Below are 20,571 nucleotides of genomic sequence, written 5' to 3' on the forward strand. Positions count from 1 at the left end.
GGGACCCATTATTTGCTCAAGTGCTACACATAGCTTAAATTTTAGTAATTGATGTTTGATACTTGTTTGGTACTTGATGATATTAGTTGATAATTGAGTACCATCTCAGTGTTTTTATAAAAATTCTCACCCACAGATTTACAAATGGATGAACAACCGACCCGAGAGGTTCAGAATATCCTCAAGTGATGCTGCAATTCAACTAGATCTTGTTTCTAAAGTACACGGCATATCTGGTGCTGAAGATTACTTCAAAAGCGTACCAGATAATTTAATGGACAAACGTGTATACGGGGCCTTCTTATATGCTTACGTTCGTGCTAGAATGGTTGAAAAGGCAGAGTCTTTATTAGTTGAAATGAAAAAGAAAGACTACGCTAGCCACGCACTTCCGTATAACGTAATGATGACGCTCTACATGAACCTAAAAAATAAAGAAAAACTGGAAGCCCTAGTTACCGAAATGATGCAAAGCAACGTCAATTTGGATTTATATACATGTTTTATTAGTCAAGTTGATGCACTACAACAAAATGATCAATATTACACACTTATTTATGGATATATAATTAATATATAATTTAGACAAGCTGAAGATGATGAATGTATGAAGATATAAATTTTGTTTAATAAAGGACTAATGAACTTAGAATTTACAAATATGAGGGACTAAAGATGTAAATATTTAGAAGGTGACATAGAAGGTAACCTGTTATAACAGGTTGAATGCATACAATAGGAGAAAATATAAAGTTGAATGCATACAATAGGACTTTTGAAAGTTGAATGCTTACAATAGGATTTTGATGAAAGTTCAATGCATTTTGGTGCTATTTTCCCGTTTATTTATCAAGGGATTGCTCTTTGCAGAAAATGAAGGTGCAGAAAATGAAGGTGCTCTCAGTGGACTTCAAATCAATGTATATACAGATATGTGTAAATATGATGATTGAAGAAATGTTTTAACGGACAAAAGTGCATGGATAGTACAAATTCGAGTACAATGAAAAAAATATCCTCGTGTGCCTGGCATATGCTTGTGGTTAACGGAATTAATTTAACGTCCGCGAGCAAATTGGACTATCCGCAAAAAAAAGTGCAAAGTAAAGGACTAAAAATGTTAAAAATCAAGTTGGACTATCCGTGTGTTTTTTTGCAAACCACAAGGACCATCCGTGTAATTTTGTCTATACCCACACATGCCAAACAATGTGAGCACTTAACGGAATTTACCTAACGATTGTTAGTGAATTGAACGATATTACCTCAATTTCACAATTTTTGAAATCATAATCTTTTTCGGATTAAAGTTAAAATACACAATTCTTTTCGTGCTGCAGCAAAAGTGATAATACTTTTATTGTCAATTTGAGTAACTTACGATATCTTTTCGGGTCAGTTGCCCTTATATAAATTTCATAAATAACTCTTATTATATATATATATAAATATATATATATATATATATATATATATATATATATATATATATATATATATATATATATATATATATATATATATATATATAGAGAGAGAGAGAGAGAGTCATAATCAAGAGGAAACACTTTTTTGGGGAAAGTGGGGGGAAGTAAATTTTTTTTTTTAAATTTTGGTTTTTTTCGAAATTTTTTTTTTCAGACATTAAAATTAGGTAAAAATATGAACATTTAAAAAAGACACTTTGTGACGAATATTATTATTTTGGCGGTAAAACACTTGAAGAAAAAAATTAAAACATTCAATGCATTGAATGTTTTGATTCTGAGTTTATTTGCATCGTTTCGTTTTCATCTTGTGTGAAGTATTTTTTTTTTAATTTAGCCCGATTTAGAGTTTAGGGTTTAGTCCCTAAACCCAAAACCCAAAACCATAAACTCTAAACAGTCCGTGTTAAAATATTCAATCTAAACCCTAATTTCTAAACTCTAAACCCTAATTTCTAAACTCAAAACCCTAATTTATAAACCCTAATAGCTAAACCCTAATTTTTAACCCCCTAATTTCTAAACCCTAATTTCTAACCCCCTAAAAAAAACTCAGAATCAAAACATTCAATGCATTGAATGTTTTCATTTTTTTCTTCGAGTGTTTTACCGCCAAAATAATAACATTCATCACAAAGTGTCTTTTTTAAATGTTGATGTTTTCATGTCATTTTGATGCCTGAAATTTTTTTCGAAAAAAACGAAAAAAAATTACTTCCTCCCAAAAAGTGCTTCCCTCTTGATTATATATATATATATATATATATATATATATATATATATATATATATATATATATATATATATATATATATATATATATATATATATATATAAAGATTTTAAGACTTCATTATAAAATTGAAGTCCAATTAACCAATCATTATTTATTACAAGTATTTAATAGTTAATATAGTTAATAGTTATCAATCATCTACCACCCCCATGGAGAGAAAAAATAGAGAGAGTGTGGAGAAAGAAGGCGGGCACCGGCAGACGCGGCGGCGAGTACAGCGGTGACTTCAGGCGACAAAACAAGGGTTCATGCAGAAATTGATTAACATCTTACATGTGTTTCAATTTTCCGAAAGATTGGGCTGTCGTTGATTTGTGGAAACTTTTCAAACCACGTGGAGCGGTACGAGATGTCTTCATCCCATCCAAACCTCTTCGCAACGGCCATTGATACGCGTTTATCAGATTTGGTGATGTGATTGACGGAGATAGATTGTTGAAATCCCTCGAGAACATTAAGATTGGTGATGAAGTTATTAAGATCTTTAGGGCTACATCAAGGGGCCCCAAACCTGTTGGAACACACAACCCTAAACCTAACATGACGAATGGTAACAACCACGTGTGTTTCCGGTTAGGAACAGGTTCCAGGATGGTCGTCAGTTTAATGAGGTGATAAACAACATGGAGGAGGATTTAAGGTCGAAAATTAATAACAACAAAGAAGACCTAACATCAACCCTAAATTCAAAAAGAATGCGTGAAGAATGTGAACTTAGATCTGGGTTAGATGGAAGAAAAACAAACCCTGCTCCTAATCCTATTGTCCAGGAAAAGGAAAACATAGTGCTGATCAAGGAAGATAATAACAACCGCAACCAATTAAATTAAGCAATTTTGTGTGAAGCTAAAACCCTAAAAATCCTCAAAAATCTCAAAAGTATTTGTTTCGAAGAAGGCCATGGGGATGTTCAGATTAAATTTCTGGGGGGTGGGGGGGGCTTAGTGTGTTAATCCACCTGGACGAACGCATCAACATCTGGTCCCATTGCGAGGTACTGACCTCTATATGATACGTTTTACAAATATTGCATTCATTTTTAAAAGACAAACTTTCATTACAACGAAAGTTGACAGGTATGCATACCATTTCATAATATATCAAAAATATAAATGACTAATCTATCATTTACTTATTAATAGTCTTTTTGAACTCAATGACTTGAATGCAACGTCTTTTGAAATATGCCATAAATGACTCCAAGTAATATCTTTAAAATGAGCAAATGCACAGCGGATGTGACGCCCCGTACAAAATCAACATGTACGGATCATCAACAACAGGATCATTACACGGTTACAACTCTATATGCTGTTTAAAAACAAGTTTTGCATTCATGAAAAAGTAACGTTTTTACCAACGTCAAATGTTTTACAAAAGATAACGTGCTTCTACGAATAGAAAGCATTAACATAAGTACGTGACACAAAGGTCATTACAAAGCCATTGTTTAAATGTAACATAAGTTGTGAATGCAAAGTAAAAGTTCCATGATTGAGACATCTCTAAACAATGCAGTGGAAGTCTAACACATCGAGTCTGTAACAGCAAGTCTATGACACCAAGACTATAACAGCAAGTCTAACAGCGGAAGCAACAACGTCTAAGCACCTGAGAAATACATGCTAAAAAATGTCAACACGAATGTTGGTGAGCTATAGTTTGATTGTAATCAGTAATGTAATGTAGACTACGAGATTTCAGTGCTTCAAATCAGCATTTCAAATTAGTATTTCAAATCAGTATGATAAAGTATATGCTTATCCGTGGGCACCCGGTAACTAACTTAACAAAGTAATATAAATATCACCCCCTAAAAGTACACTTGGCGAGTGTGTAAGTTTATGAAGTATTAAACACCCGTTAAATGCTAGCGCGACTAGCCCGAGTGGGGATGTCAAACCCTATGGATCCATATCTAAGATTCGCGTTCACCGGTTCATAAACCAATGACTAAACGTTACCGTGCTAAGGGAAATCTTTGTGCCGTTATATCACCCACACATATATAAAGTTTAAGTACTCGTGTCTAGTATGTGAAACATAAAAAGCGCATGTATTCTCAGTCCCAAAAATAGTTAAAGTAAAAAGGGAGCTATAACTCACAGTGAAATTGCGGTAAAGTCGATACGAAATAAGTAAGCAAGTAGTAAGTCGATCCGAAAGGTCCTCAACCTATGTCAAAGGTTACTAAGTCAGTAAATGGTCCCCAAAAGTTTAAAAGTAAATAAGTTAAGTCTTAAGTATCATCATCATCATCATACGTAAAAGATAAAGTAAGTTTTTAACAAGAATAAAGATCGAAACAAAGGGCTGACTTCGGACAGCTGCTACGACCTCTATACAAACTGAAAAGATGCGTGGTCAGTGGCCAAGGATCCGTACATGAGTCCTCTTACTGATATCAAATTTTCAGATCCTAACTCGATGTCGTTTGACCGTGGCGACGGTTCAAGCGCGAGTAGGTCAGAAATTTCAGCACGTCGTTACGAAGGCGTAGTGATTTTCGGAAGACTATAAATCCTAAACCGTATATCGGATTTAGGTTAGTCTTAAACAAAAAGTCATCTACTCAAACCGAACTATCTAGAAATAAATTTTCCAGAAGCCCCAGGAGTCTGATCAGACCTTGACAAACAGAAACAAGTGCTCCGGTAGGTTTCTTGTTGCTTGATGCTTATCACGGTTCTCATCCTTGATGCGTATAAGCCTCAAGTGTACAACTCTTTGATGTTTTGGCATTACTATGACCAAGTTTTAACCATGAATACATAACTAAAAGTAAAAACTAACTTTCTATAAGTTTGGAACATTAAAGTTGTCTCTTTATTGTATAAACACAATAAAGCTTCAACCTTTGTCCTTTTGATACAAGTTTATGCATCTTCATCATATGAGATGATGAAGACTTGATATTTATCACCAAAAACATCATAGAAAGGTTCCAAGTAAGTGAGATCTACAATAATAACTTAGATCTCAAGTGTTAAGAAACCCTAAGCTAGAAAGCTTGGATTTTTACAAGATTAACGAGACAATAAGCTAGAAAGCTAAGATCTAGTAAAAGTAATGAGACCATAAGCTAAAAAGCTTAGATCTAAACAAAATAATAAAACCCTAAGCTAGAAAGCTTGGATCTTTAATGTTCTTGAAGATCCTTAAAGCAAAAAGCTAGATCTACAAGTTACATGAAGATCATAAACACAAGTTTTGATCTTTTAACAAAATAAAGTGATCTTAAGCTATAAAACTTAGATCCAACAAAGTTATGAAGATTCAAAGCTAAAAAGCTTGAATCTTTCATGTTCTTGAAGGATTAAAATCAAAGTTTGAATCTACAAGATGTAACAAGATCAAAAAGCTAAAAAGCTTGATCCTTTGATGATGATGATGATGTCGTGACCAAGAAGAAAAAAAAAAGAAGAAATTTAAGAACTTACAATTTTTAGTGTGAGAAAGACTAGAGAGAATATTAGAGAGTAAGTGTGTGTAAAATGAGAATGAAATGAAGTGTGAAATGAAGGACGAGGCTTGATATTTATAGTGGTGGTGGTGTGTATGTTGGCCGAAATTTTGGGGACAAGGGGGGACAACATTTGCTTTTTGCATGGTGGTGGTCTAAAGGTGGTGCTTATTGTTGGGATCCCATGCAACATATGTAGTAATGGTTAACAAAAATGCTAGTATGTTGGCTCATCTTAATGGGTTTTTGTCCTACATCTTAATGGATCATAAACTTATTAAAGTTGGGCTAATTTAATGGTCCATTAACTAGAGTAGGGTGGGTCTAAGTCCATTAAGGTAAAAAGTCCATTAAGACTAACTAGTGTGCACTAGTAAATTACTAAGCGTAATTAAGCAACCAATAAGCCAAGTAATTGTCATTAGAAAATAACAATTAGTTTTAAGTAGTCATAATATTCCAATTATGACTAAAGTTAAACGTGTACCAAGTACATAGCTCGTTCTAAACGTCAAGTGACACTAACGGTCATAAAAGCATTCGAGGATCAAGTTAAGTGATTAAGCACTTAATAACACGTTTTAAAATATTAACGAAAGTAATTAACACGAATAATGATCCCAGAATATAATCTAACACGGTACGCACAAATACGCAGTTTCGTGAAAGTATAGCGCACAAAAATAAGTCGAAAAGGTCGGGTCGTTACAGCGGAAGATTTCTTTAATACCTGAGAATAAACATGCTTAAAAGTGTCAACCAAAGGGTTGGTGAGTTCATTAGTTTATCATAATCAATCATTTCCATAATTTTAATAGACCACAAGATTTCATTTTTCATTTTCATAAACGTCATACAGGCATATAGCTATCTGTATAAAAATCATCCGTATGATGAACACCTGGTAACTGACATTAACATAATGCATATATAATATCCCCCGCATACTCGCAAGTATGCCATATACTGGCAATCGCAATCACCATTTAAATCGAAGTACTAAAGCAGTCAATTAGGGGCCATTTCTCTAATTCTTAGGTTACCAAGTTAAAGGGCGGTATTCGGAATAATAATCCAACCATAGAATGTAGTTTCAAGTACTTGTGTCTATTTTGTAAAACATTTATAAAAGCAGCGCATGTATTCTCAGCCCCAAAATATATATAAAAAGGGAGTAATGAAAATCACGATGCGATATTTTGTAGTAAAAATATGCATACGACGGAACTGAACAATGCAGGGTTGGCCTCGGATTCACGAACCTATATCATTATATATATATATATATATATATATATATATATATATATATATATATATATATATATATATATATATATATTAGTGATAACATTTTTATATTAATAACTTATATATTTCATTATTTAATTAAATATATTCATTTTATATATTTTAAATAAATAAAAGTATTAATATAGTTAAGTTATGTGTATTAAATATATTTTTATATAAATATCATTTGTTTGTTAAATTATTGATAATATTAAAATAATGTTAATAATACAATTAATTAGATTTAATAATGATGCTAAAAATAATAATTTTGATAATATCATTAGTCACTTTATTTGTAGTAATAATGATAATGATAATAATAATATAAATAAAATAATAATAATAATAATAATAATAATAATAATAATAATAATAATAATAATAATAATAATAATAATAATAATAATAATGTTAATTTTAATAGAAATGATAATTTTAATAAAAATGATAGTTTTAATAGTAATTTCAATAATCATCTAATAATACTAATATTTAATGTTAAATGGTAATTCTAATATTAATATTAATATTAATGATACTTAATAATATTAATAATAATAATAATGATATAATAATAATAATAATAATAATAATAATAATAATAATAATAATAATAATAATAATAATAATAATAATAATAATAATAATAATAATAATAATAATAATAATGATAATATTGATAATAATAATAATACTTATAAAAAAACTAGTAGTAATAATAATACTAATGGTATAATACTAGTAATAATAATGATGATAATATTAATAATATTACTTATATTAATAATAATCTGATAAAATTAATAATAATGTTAATAATTAACTTAACAATAATAACAATAATTAATGATAATAATAATAATAATAATAATAATAATAATAATAATAATAATAATAATAATAATAATAATAATAAATATAAAAATACTACCTTAAAAGATAAGCTTCCTAAAAAGAATTGTCACAGATCGGTCTCGAACTCGTGACCTCTCGTTAACCCGACACGCACCCAAACTACTGCTCTGCTATTGTTTTTCTGATTTATAACCATACTTAATTTTATTTAACCTATAATATTCTGTTTATATTTTCTTCTTCTTCATAATACAGAGCTTCAAAAATTAGAACTTTAAACTCAGAATTTATTTTGTGTAAAAAAATTTATTTAACCAGCAGCTATAAATAGCGATTAACACTTTGAATGATGGATTCAAGTTCAAATCTGCATCAAATTCCATGAATTGATGTTGTACAGTTACGTAACAAAGAAGATGAACTTGAAAGTTGAAATTATGAATTAAATGTTTTCAAGCTTTGATTTCTACTGGAAAATTGTTGCAAATCATCTTATAAACATTCGGCAATCATCAATTGATCTTAAAACATCACAGAAAGGATTAATCGATTTCTTGACCGAAGAACACCATATGTTGACTTCAAGTCTGTGAATAATTGGATGAATCTCCATCTAATTGGAAATATCACGAAGCTTATACACATGGTGAGGATTCCAAAACAACTTTCGGATCAAATATTGGTTGAGTAGATTGCTCAAAAGTGATCGATTTATATGTTTTCGGTTAAGTGACGAACTCGGATCAAAGTACCTCAAATTTGTTATTGTTATACGGATGTGATGATGTACGATTAATAGGATTTTGATGATGAGTCTTGAATATGAGTTTTATTTGCTTTGTGAATCATTAATAGGTGAACTCAAAATTTGAAGGATGAAGAAATATATGAACATGTACTGTAGCAACAGTAACGTATAGCAGGTGTTGCAAAGTTGTTTCGAATGAAAACAAAAAAGAACAAAAAGAAATGGGTGTTGAAGAAGCTACGGTGGTGGTGGTGGTGTGAACTACTAACAGAACAGGAATGAAGCAGCAGCAGTCAAGAAGCAATATCAGTTTTTGTTGGTGGTGGGTTACTCACAAAACAGGAACACAAAAATTTAATGGCTTGTGGTGGTGATGTCTTGAACAAGAAGAAGGTTGTGATGGGTGGCGTTTGATAACGGAGGTGGTTCAAGAAGGTGGCTTAGGGTGGTGAGTGAAAGTGGCGGATTAGGGTAGTCTTCGGACGAGAAGAGAAGAGGGAAGAAGAGAATAAGAGAGGTGTTGATGGTTGTTGATGGGTTTACAGAAGGTGAGGGATTCTCAAAGTAGAAGAAGAAAGAAGTTTTTTTGATCCTAAATTCATCTTGTGAGTGTTATATAAATATACATATATGTGTAAAGTTTTGGTCCCATGACTACAATACAACAAACTTTAACTGAATGATTTACAATCTTGTAAATATAAGGATCCAGCTCATAAATTTGTTCTCACTCTACCGATAGTTTACATGGAGATTATATCGTGGTCTATTGCTAAATAGTTAACATATAAAAGTCTTCCTAAAAATCCCAAAATTTTATATTACATATGATAATGCTAAAAACGAACATATATTTCATAGCATTATTCCTCAAGAAAGACAAGCTTTTAGTTGCAATTGTTCTATTTACAAGAGATATTCGTTTAAATAATAAAAGGTGAAGACAAAAGACAGATTCGACGAATTGAAGACGCAAACGACCAAAAAGCTCAAAAGAACAAAAGACAATCAAAAAGGTTCCAATTATTGATAAGAAACGTCTCGAAATCACAAGAGTACAAGATTCAAAACGCAAAGTACAAGATATTAAATTGTACGCAAGGACGTTCGAAAATCCGGAACCGGGACTAGAGTCAACTCTTAACGCTCGACGCAACGGACTAAAAATTACAAGTTAACTATGTATATAAATATAATATAATATATAATTAATTATATTAATTATATATATATTATATATATATATTAAAAACTGTCGGCAGCCAGAAACTCCAAGGGAGTAAATTGAAAATACCTCTCCGCGACTCGCGGAGTTTAAAGGGGTTTTTGCCGCGAGTCGCGGAGCCCCAAAAATCATTCCTGGCTATAAATCAACCCGAATTCTGATCAAAAAAAACACAATTTTTTCATCTCTCTCTCAATATATACGAGTAATATATATTTATATTTATAATTTATATTTTAATTTTAATTATAATTCTAATAATAAGGGTATGTTAGCGAATGTTGTAAGGGTGTAAGTCGAAATTCTGTCCGTGTAACGCTACGCTATTTTTAATCATTGTAAGTTATGTTCAACCTTTTTATATTAATGTCTCGTAGCTAAGTTATTATTATGCTTATTTAAAACGAAGTAATCATGATGTTGGGCTAATCACTAAAATTGGGTAATTGGGCTTTGTACCATAATTGGGGTTTGGACAAAAGAACGACACTTGTGGAAACTAGACTATGGGCTATTAATGGGCTTTATATTTGTTTAACTAAATGAAAGTTTGTTAATGTTAATATAAAGATTTACAATTGGGCGTCCCTATAAATTACCGTATACACTCGATCGGACACGATGGGCGGGGTATTTATTTGTACGAATAATCGTTCATTTAACCGGACACGGGAATGGATTAATAGCCACTAGAATAATTAAAACAGGGGTGAAATTACATTCAAGGGTAATTGGTGTAATTGTTAACAAAGTAGTAAAACCTTGGTTTACACGCAGTCGATAACCTGGTGTATTCATTAAACAAAGTATTAAAACCTTGTTACAATTCGAATCCCCAATTAGTTGGAATATTTATCTTCGGGTATAATAATAATTTGACAAGGACACTTGCAATTTATATTTATGACTGATGGACTGTTATGGACAAAAACCAGACGGACATATTGAATAATCCAGGACAAAGGACAATTAACCCATGGGCATAAAACTAAAATCAACACGTCAAACATCATGATTACGGAAGTTTAAATAAGCATAATTCTTTTATTTCATATTTAATTTCCTTTATTTTATATTTAATTGCACTTCTAATTATCGCACTTTTATTTATTGTTATTTCATTTTATCGCACTTTTAATTATCGTACTTTTTAATTATCGCAATTTAATTTTTATCGCATTTTTATTATTCGCAATTTCATTATCGTTATTTACTTTACGCTTTAATTTAAAGTCTTGTATTTATTTTATATTTTACATTAGGTTTTAACTACGACTAAAGTTTTAAATCGACAAACCGGTCATTAAACGGTAAAAACCCCCCTTTATAATAATAATATCACTTATATATATATTTGTATTTTTATAAAAGTAAACTAATATAGCGTTGAGCTTTGTTTAAAGATTTCCCTGTGGAACGAACCGGACTTACTAAAAACTACACTACTGTACGATTAGGTACACTGCCTATAAGTGTTGTAGCAAGGTTTAAGTATATCCATTCTATAAATAAATAAATATCTTGTGTAAAATTGTATCGTATTTAATAGTATTTTCCTAGTAAAATATAAGCTATTTTGTATACACCTCGTTCGACATCAAGTATTTTTGGCGCCGCTGCCGGGGAAAACATCTTAAAAGCCGGAAGCGCAACGCTAATATAAACAAAAAAAAAAAAAAAAAGATTTTTATTTTATTAAAAGTCGTTTTTGTAAAAATTACGTTTTAATCATTCAAAAATATAAAAAGAAAAACAAAAATATAAGTATTTTTAGGATTTTGTTAAATATTTAAGTTTTATAAGTTTCTTTATCTTTATTTTAATTTATAAAAATATAAATTTTATTAAAAATCGTTTATTTAAATTAAAAACAGAAAACAAAATAAAAAAAAAAAAAATAAAGAAAAAACGCGTAAAAACAAAACCTGTCAACTGAATTCCTGAACCCCGCGACTCGCGGGGTTTTCCTCTTTATTCACCGCAACTCGCGGAGGGCCTCTGACACTCGGACAAAAACCCTAATCACGGGTTATTATTTATTATTATTATTATTATTATTAAAACCTAATTACTATTATTATTATTATTAGATTTAATTTTACTTTTTATTTAATTTGTTGTATTTTGTTAAATTAGTTTTAATAAAATTGTATTATTTGTAGTTTTATTAAATAAATAATATAAAAATAATATTTTTATAAAAATTGTACTTTTTACAACTTTTTGTATATTTTTATATTTTGTACCTTTTTAATCATTGTAGCGTAACTTTTATATTTTTAGCTCATAATTAATTTTAAACTTAGTTTTTGCTATAGTTATTTTTACTCCTAGATTTTTAGGCTTTGCCGTAGAATTCCTTAAAGTGCCTTTTCTTTAGACTAAGATTTAGGTGCTTTAGAATTTTGCGACGCATTTTTAAGTTTTAGTTTCTTTTTAAGTTATTTCCATTTGGGATTTAGTTTTTCTTGTAAGCTTTAATATTTTTAGACACCTTTTACTATGTACCAATTATCATTCCAATTAGTAATTTCAATTTGCGATTATAATTTTAAGTTAGTTGTAGTAATAAGGTTAAATTAGTTAAGTATTTTTAAGTTTTTATAAGTTTCTTTTATTTTTCCGTCACCTTTTATTTTTCAACCATTTTTCTTTTTCGACCTTTTGCGACGAACTCTTTGTCTCTCTTATTTCTCGCTATTCTAGTTTTTAGGACTTAGAATTTTATTCTACTTCTTATCTAAATTTCTTAAAATTACGAAAATTTATTTTAAGTGGTTAAATTGATAGACATCAAAATTTTCTGGTTCGTAGTAATAGTTGGATTTGTACGTGGACCGGGTTATTGGAGCCAAACAGTCCTCAATTATATTGAGACCAAACGAATCCTGCCCCTCTGCTGCATCTTTTGGCTATTCGAAACGTGGGCAAAATCAGAAAAGTCTATTGATTGGATAACTTATTATAATTTTTCTTTCCTTTTTAAAACTAATAGGATATTCTGTGAATGCACCGAGCAAGACGTTCATCACCTTTTGTACGTTCACCACCTGTAACTCGATCAAGACATCGTTTAACAAATATAACCGCCGTTGATTTTTCTTTAGAATCGTCATCCAGTCAACCAAGTACTTCAGTTCAAAATACCGATAATCCAGTTTTTGAAACAAACCTCACAATTGAGAATCCAGAAAATATTCAGGAACGGTTCGTAGATCCTGAACCATTAAACTTTCCTCCGGAACCACCAATCATTCAAACAGAGATTGTTGAGGAACGAACTATTAAATCAGAATCATCGAGTGATACCGAGTCAACAAATTCAATTATGGAGAATCTGGAACCTTTAAGTATGGAAGACCGAATGAGAGCTAAACGCACTGGCCAAGGTCACGCAATTACTCATCCAGACATTAATGCGCCAGATTATGAAATCAAAGGACAAATTCTACACATGGTGACTAATCAATGCCAATTTAGTGGTGCGCCGAAGGAAGATCCAAATGAACATCTACGTACCTTTAATAGGATCTGCACACTATTTAAAATACGAGAAGTGGAGGATGAACAGATATATCTCATGTTATTTCCCTGGACTTTAAAGGGAGAAGCCAAAGATTGGTTGGAATCGTTACCTGAAGGGGCGATCGATACATGGGATGTTTTAATTGATAAATTTCTTAAACAATTCTTTCCTGCATCTAAAGCCGTAAGACTTCAAGCAGAAATTGTTACGTTCACACAGAAACCAAATGAAACTCTATATGAGGCGTGGACAAGATATGGAAAATTGTTAAGAGGATGTCCGCAACATGGTTTAGACACCTGTCAAATAGTACAAATATTCTACCAAGGATGCGACATCACTACAAGGAAAGACATAGATATAGCAGCTGGTGGTTCGATTATGAAGAAAACCGAAACTGATGCGTACAAAATTATTGATAATACTGCTTCCCACTCACATGAGTGGCACCAAGAAAAAGATATCATTAGATCATCTAAAGCAGCTAGAGCCGATTCTAGCCATGACTTAGATTCCATTTCCGCAAAGATAGATGCTGTGGAAAGACGAATGGAAAAGATGACTAAGGATATTCATGCTATACGAATTAGTTGTGAGCAGTGTGGAGGACCACATTTGACAAAAGATTGTCTAAATATTGAATTAACAATGGAACAAAGAGAGAATATTTCATACATAAACCAAAGGCCTGGAAATAATTATCAGAATAATTATCAACCGCCAAGACCGATTTACAATCAAAACCAGAACTATAACCGAAATATTCCATACAACAACCAACAAGGTCCTAGCAATCAACAAGTATCCAATAATACTTATAATCAGCAAAGACCGAATTTTCAAAACAAACCACCACAACAAACCGATGATAAAAAGCCGAATTTAGAAGATATGATGACGAAGCTAGTTGAAACTCAAACGCAGTTTTTCACATCTCAAAAACAAACCAATGAACAAAATGCTCAAGCATTTAGAAATCAACAAGCTTCTATTCAAAATCTAGAACAAGAAGTAAGTAACCTAGCAAGGTTAATAGGTGAAAGAAAACCGGGAAGTTTACCTAGTGATACAAATGCTAACCCCCGGAATGAAACAGCTAAAGCTATTACCACAAGAAGTGGTACAACACTTAAACCACCTGAAATACCTGTAACTTCTGATGAAACTATTCCTACTCCACAAGAACCACAACCTGATCAAGATAAGGAAAAAGAACCGGTAGTTGAAAAGGTTAATGAAGATAACACAGTTAAGGATAAACCTTATGTTAAACCATATCAACCATCACTTCCTTACCCGAGTAAAATGAAGAAAGAAAAACTTGAAGCCGAGCAATCCAAATTCTTGGATATGTTTAAACAAATAAATGTAAATCTTCCTTTCATTGATGTAATTTCAGGAATGCCAAGGTATGCTAAATTCTTGAAAGATCTAATCACGAATAGAAAGAAAATGGAAGAACTCTCGGCTGTTACTATGAATGCTAATTGTTCAGCAGTGCTGTTGAATAAGATACCAGAAAAACTATCTGATCCAGGAAGTTTCACAATTCCATGTTTTCTGGGTAGCCTTAGTTCAATAGAAGCATTGGCAGATTTAGGTGCTAGTATAAATTTAATGCCGTATTCACTATACGCTAAACTAGACCTTGGAGAATTGAAACCAACCAGAATAAGCATACAACTAGCCGATAGATCAATAAAATATCCTAGAGGGATAATGGAGAACATGCTAGTTAAAGTTGGTACTTTAGTATTTCCAGTAGATTTTGTTGTTTTGGACATGGAAGAAGATTCTCAAGTTCCTCTCATATTAGGAAGACCATTCTTAAACACGGCTAAAGCAATGATAGACGTGTTCGGTAAGAAACTGACCCTAAGTATAGAGGATGAGAGTGTTACCTTTTCAGTTGATAGATCAATGCAACAACCACAATCTGCAGATGATACATGTTATTATATTAAAACTATAGATGCACATGCAGAATTATTAGAAGAATTTCCAGAATTACAAGGAACAGGAGAATGTTCTTTAGGAGAAGGTAATGAACCAATTGATGAAGCTGAAATGTTAGCTACACTTATAGCTAATGGATATGAACCAACAACAGAAGAAATTCAAATGCTAAAAGAAGAAGACAGATATCGATATAAATCATCGATAGAAGAACCTCCGAAATTAGAGTTAAAGCCACTTCCAAACCATTTGGAATACGCTTATTTACATGGTGAATCTGAATTACCTGTAATAATATCGTCTTCTCTTACTGAAAATGAAAAATCACAACTCATTTCTGTGTTGAAAGCTCATAAACCAGCCATTGCATGGAAGATTCATGATATTAAAGGAATAAGTCCTTCGTATTGCACACATAAAATCCTTATGGAAGAAGGTCATAAAACGTATGTGCAACGCCAACGAAGACTAAATCCTAATATGCAAGATGTAGTTAAGAAAGAGATTATTAAACTGCTAGATGCAGGTTTGATATATCCAATTTCTGATAGTCCATGGGTAAGCCCAGTTCAATGCGTACCTAAGAAGGGTGGCATGACTGTCATTACAAATGAGAAAAATGAGCTTATTCCTACTAGGACTGTAACAGGATGGCGTGTATGTATTGATTATAGAAAATTAAATGACGCCACCAGAAAAGATCACTTTCCCTTACCTTTCATAGATCAAATGTTGGAAAGATTAGCCGGAAATAGTTACTACTGTTTTCTAGATGGATTTTCCGGATATTTTCAAATTCCAATAGCACCCGAAGATCAAGAGAAAACCACATTCACGTGCCCTTATGGTACTTTTGCTTACAAACGCATGCCATTTGGACTTTGCAACGCCCCTGCAACCTTTCAAAGGTGTATGATGGCGATTTTTCACGACATGATAGAAGAATGCATGGAAGTATTCATGGATGACTTTTCAGTCTTCGGTGATACATTTAAATCATGTCTAGTTAATCTGGAACGAATGCTAATTAGATGCGAAAAATCAAATCTAGTACTTAATTGGGAGAAATGCCATTTCATGGTTAAAGAAGGCATAGTTCTTGGACATAAAATTTCAAAAGAAGGAATTGAAGTGGATAGAGCTAAAGTAGATGTAATTGCTAAACTTCCACATCCCACCAATGTTAGAGGAGTTAGGAGTTTTCTAGGGCATGCCGGTTTTTACCGACGTTTTATAAAAGATTTTTCTAAAATTGCCACTCCTATGAATAAACTCCTAGAAAAGGATGCGCCATTCATCTTTTCAGATGAATGTATCAAATCTTTTAATATTCTTAAAGAAAAACTCACTAATGCGCCGATCATGATAACACCAAATTGGAATCTACCATTTGAACTAATGTGCGATGCAAGTGATTTTGCAATGGGAGCCGTTTTAGGACAAAGGATTGAAAAACGATTTCAACCTATATATTATGCTAGTAAGACGTTACAAGGAGCACAAACGAACTATACAACTACTGAAAAAGAACTCCTTGCTATTGTCTTTGCTTTTGACAAATTTCGATCATATCTCGTTCTAGCAAAAACGGTGGTCTATACCGACCATTCTGCTCTTAGATACCTATTTTCAAAACAAGATGCTAAACCAAGATTAATCCGTTGGATCTTACTCTTACAAGAGTTTGATATTGAAATCCGAGATAAAAAAGGAGCAGAAAATCTCGCCGCTGATCATCTTTCTCGTCTTGAAAATCCCGAATTAGAAGTTCTGAATGAATCGGCCATACAAGACAACTTTCCTGATGAATATCTATTGAAGATAGATTATAAAGAAATCCCATGGTTTGCAGACTATGCAAACTACTTAGTTTGTGGATTCCTTGAAAAAGGATTATCGTACCAAAGACGAAAGAAATTCTTCAGTGATATAAAACACTATTTCTGGGAAGATCCACATCTGTTTAAAAGTTGTCCCGATGGAATAATACGCCGATGCGTATTTGGAGATGAAGCTAGTAAAATTTTAAACCATTGTCACACAGGACCAACAGGAGGGCATTATGGGCCTCAACTAACAGCAAGAAAAGTTTATGAAGCTGGATTCTATTGGCCTACAATTTACAAAGACGCACACCTTCTTTGCAAATCCTGTGATGCATGTCAAAGGGCCGGAAGAATAAGTCAACGCGATGAAATGCCACAAAATGTCATCCAAGTATGTGAAGTATTTGACATTTGGGGTATTGACTTTATGGGTCCATTTCCAAAATCTCATAATAATTTATATATACTCGTAGCCATTGATTATGTATCTAAATGGGCGGAAGCACAAGCTCTCCCAACTAACGATGCACGAGTTGTAGTCAACTTTTTAAAACGTCTTTTTGCAAGGTTTGGAACACCGAAAGCTTTAATAAGTGATCGGGGTACTCATTTCTGTAATAATCAACTTGAGAAAGTTCTTAAAAGATATGGAGTAACTCATAAAATCTCCACCGCATATCATCCACAAACAAGTGGACAAGTTGAAAATACCAACCGAGCTTTAAAACGTATTCTAGAGAAAACCGTAGGATCAAATCCGAAGGAATGGTCCATTAAATTGGAGGATGCACTCTGGGCTTTTAGAACAGCCTACAAAACTCCAATTGGAACCACACCTTTTAGACTTGTTTATGGAAAAGCATGTCATCTTCCAGTAGAAATTGAACACAAAGCATTTTGGGCTTTGAAGACATGTAATCTTGATTTACAAGAAGCCGGACGTCTACGATTAAGTCAACTAAACGAATTAGAAGAATTAAGACATGAAGCATACGAGAATTCGTTAATATATAAAGAAAGAACGAAGAAATGGCATGATAAAAGAATCAGAAGTTCAAAAGAATTCAAAGAAGGAGACAGAGTTCTTCTTTTCAATTCACGATTCAAGCTATTTCCTGGAAAATTGAAATCAAGATGGTCTGGACCATTCATAGTCAAAAGAGTTTTCCCATACGGAACGATAGAATTAATAAATTCAAATGGGATTGAATTTAAAGTTAATGGTCACAGAGTTAAACATTACATACATGGTCCGATGGAAGTCGACAACGAAGTTAATCACAATTTCGACACCACAGCTAACTAAGTGTGGGGAGAATCAAGTCTTTAAAGGATAATATGTATTTCTGTTAGAGTTAGATTGTCTGTTTTCGTGTAGTTCTCGAAAATGGAACACGTATGGTCTTTCCCTAGCAGACCCTAAAGAACTAGTCTTCTCCCCCCATTCTGAATTTTTATTTTTTTAGGTTTTTACGAAATGAAGACTGCCTGTGAACTAAACCATGGTCTAATGCTACATGCTTTGATCACTAAAAGAAATAATGACATACTACCGAGTGAATTAGTATCAGTAATCAGAGAAAGAATGGACGGGGTTAGAAAAGGATCCAGATGCGAAGATAATAAGTTACAATTTGGTAAAGGAAAATCAAAATCCGCAGCAAAAAGAAGAGCACGACACCTAGAAAAATGTCACAAATGCGGAAAATGGTCACATGGAGGTAAATGTTCAAATAATCAAACCTATTCAAATACCGAATTTGTTACTTTATGCAGAGACGGACCATTCATATGTTTAGAAGAAAAGACAATGAATGCTCGAGGTTACGCCTATGCAGCCATGGAAGACCAATTAAACCGACTATCTTATGAATATAATAGATCATATAACTAAGAAATCTATTTCACAGGTATGTCTGTATAGTTTTTATTTTTATTTTATTTTTATTTTTAACCTTTTGATAATAAACGCTAATTTGTTCGCTAAAAAGTATTAAATTGGTATTAAATAAAATTAGGTTTGGCGACCGAAATTATTGATATCCTTCAAAAATTTATTACATCACTGCGAAATTTAACGTTTATTCTTAAGGTATAAATATCTTTAATCAATCAACCCAAAATATTTCAAAAATTCGTCATGAGTTAAATTAGGTCTTGGAACCGAAATTACTTTACCGAAAAGAGGGGCGCATATTTTTGATAATATTTGATTGATAAAAGTGGGATAAAAAGACAAAAAGATTTTTAATTTTATTTTTACCATGTTTTTAATTTTAATATTTAAATCTTAAATTAATATTGTAAACTTTGTAAAAACAATATTTTTAAAATTGTAAATATTTGAAAAATTAATATAAGTTTGGTATGAATTTATGAATTTTTAAATTAAGTTTGGTGTGAATTTTTAATTTTTAAAATATTAATTTTTAATTTTATGCATTTTAAATTTTGAGTTTGGTGTGAATTTTTAATTTTAATTTTGAATTTTATATTTAAGTTGTGTGAATTTAAAAACAAAAATTTACTTTATCTCATTAAGTTAAAAATATGATTTTTAAAATTCGTCGTAAGTTGAAGACTAGGTCTTTGAACCGAAATTGCTATACCCGAGGGAGGGACGAGAACTTTTATTATCATTATTTTTAATCTTATTGATTTAAAGTATGCCAAAAACATTGAAAAAACCCAAAAATCTTAACTTTTAAAACAATCGCTACAAAAAGGCAAATTTTAAAAATTTTGTCGAGGGACGGACTAGGACATCAATCCGAAACGACCTCGTCCTAAATAACAAGGGAAACAAAATTTTAAAATTAATTTCTTAATTGTTTTATAAGTTAAAGATTATATAAAAAAAAAAAAAAAAAAAAAAAAAAAAAAAAAAAAAAAACTCCGCGACTCGCGGAGTTTTAAGTTAAAACCTCCGCGACTCGCGGAGGGACAAAATTACAGAAAAAAAATATAACCAGCTGCACGAACAGAATAACACACACACACATACTGCACTTCGAAAAAACCCGAAAAAACCCACAAAAATCATCCCAAAAACTCAATTTTTCACCGTTAATCTTCAAATTTTTCACTACAATCATGTTGAGAAGGATGATATCTAGGAACTACTCAAGAAAACAGGTACAATTACACCCCAAATCACCTTTAAATCCGAATTTTAGTGTGTTCTTGAGCATATTTTAATAATTTGAATTTTGTTAATTTTTAGTGTAATTAGTGTTAAATTGTTAGTATATTATGCATGTATAACCTAGATTGATGCTTGTTAACATGATTTGAAGCCAAAAACTTCAAAATCTTTAGAATCTAGGGTTTGTGTTCTTGAGCAAATTTGGGGCTTTTTGATATAAACAGGTTATGGCCGATTTTTGTCATGAA

This window comes from Rutidosis leptorrhynchoides, chromosome 1, assembly GCF_046630445.1.
Source record: "Rutidosis leptorrhynchoides isolate AG116_Rl617_1_P2 chromosome 1, CSIRO_AGI_Rlap_v1, whole genome shotgun sequence".
NCBI lineage: Eukaryota > Viridiplantae > Streptophyta > Magnoliopsida > Asterales > Asteraceae > Rutidosis > Rutidosis leptorrhynchoides.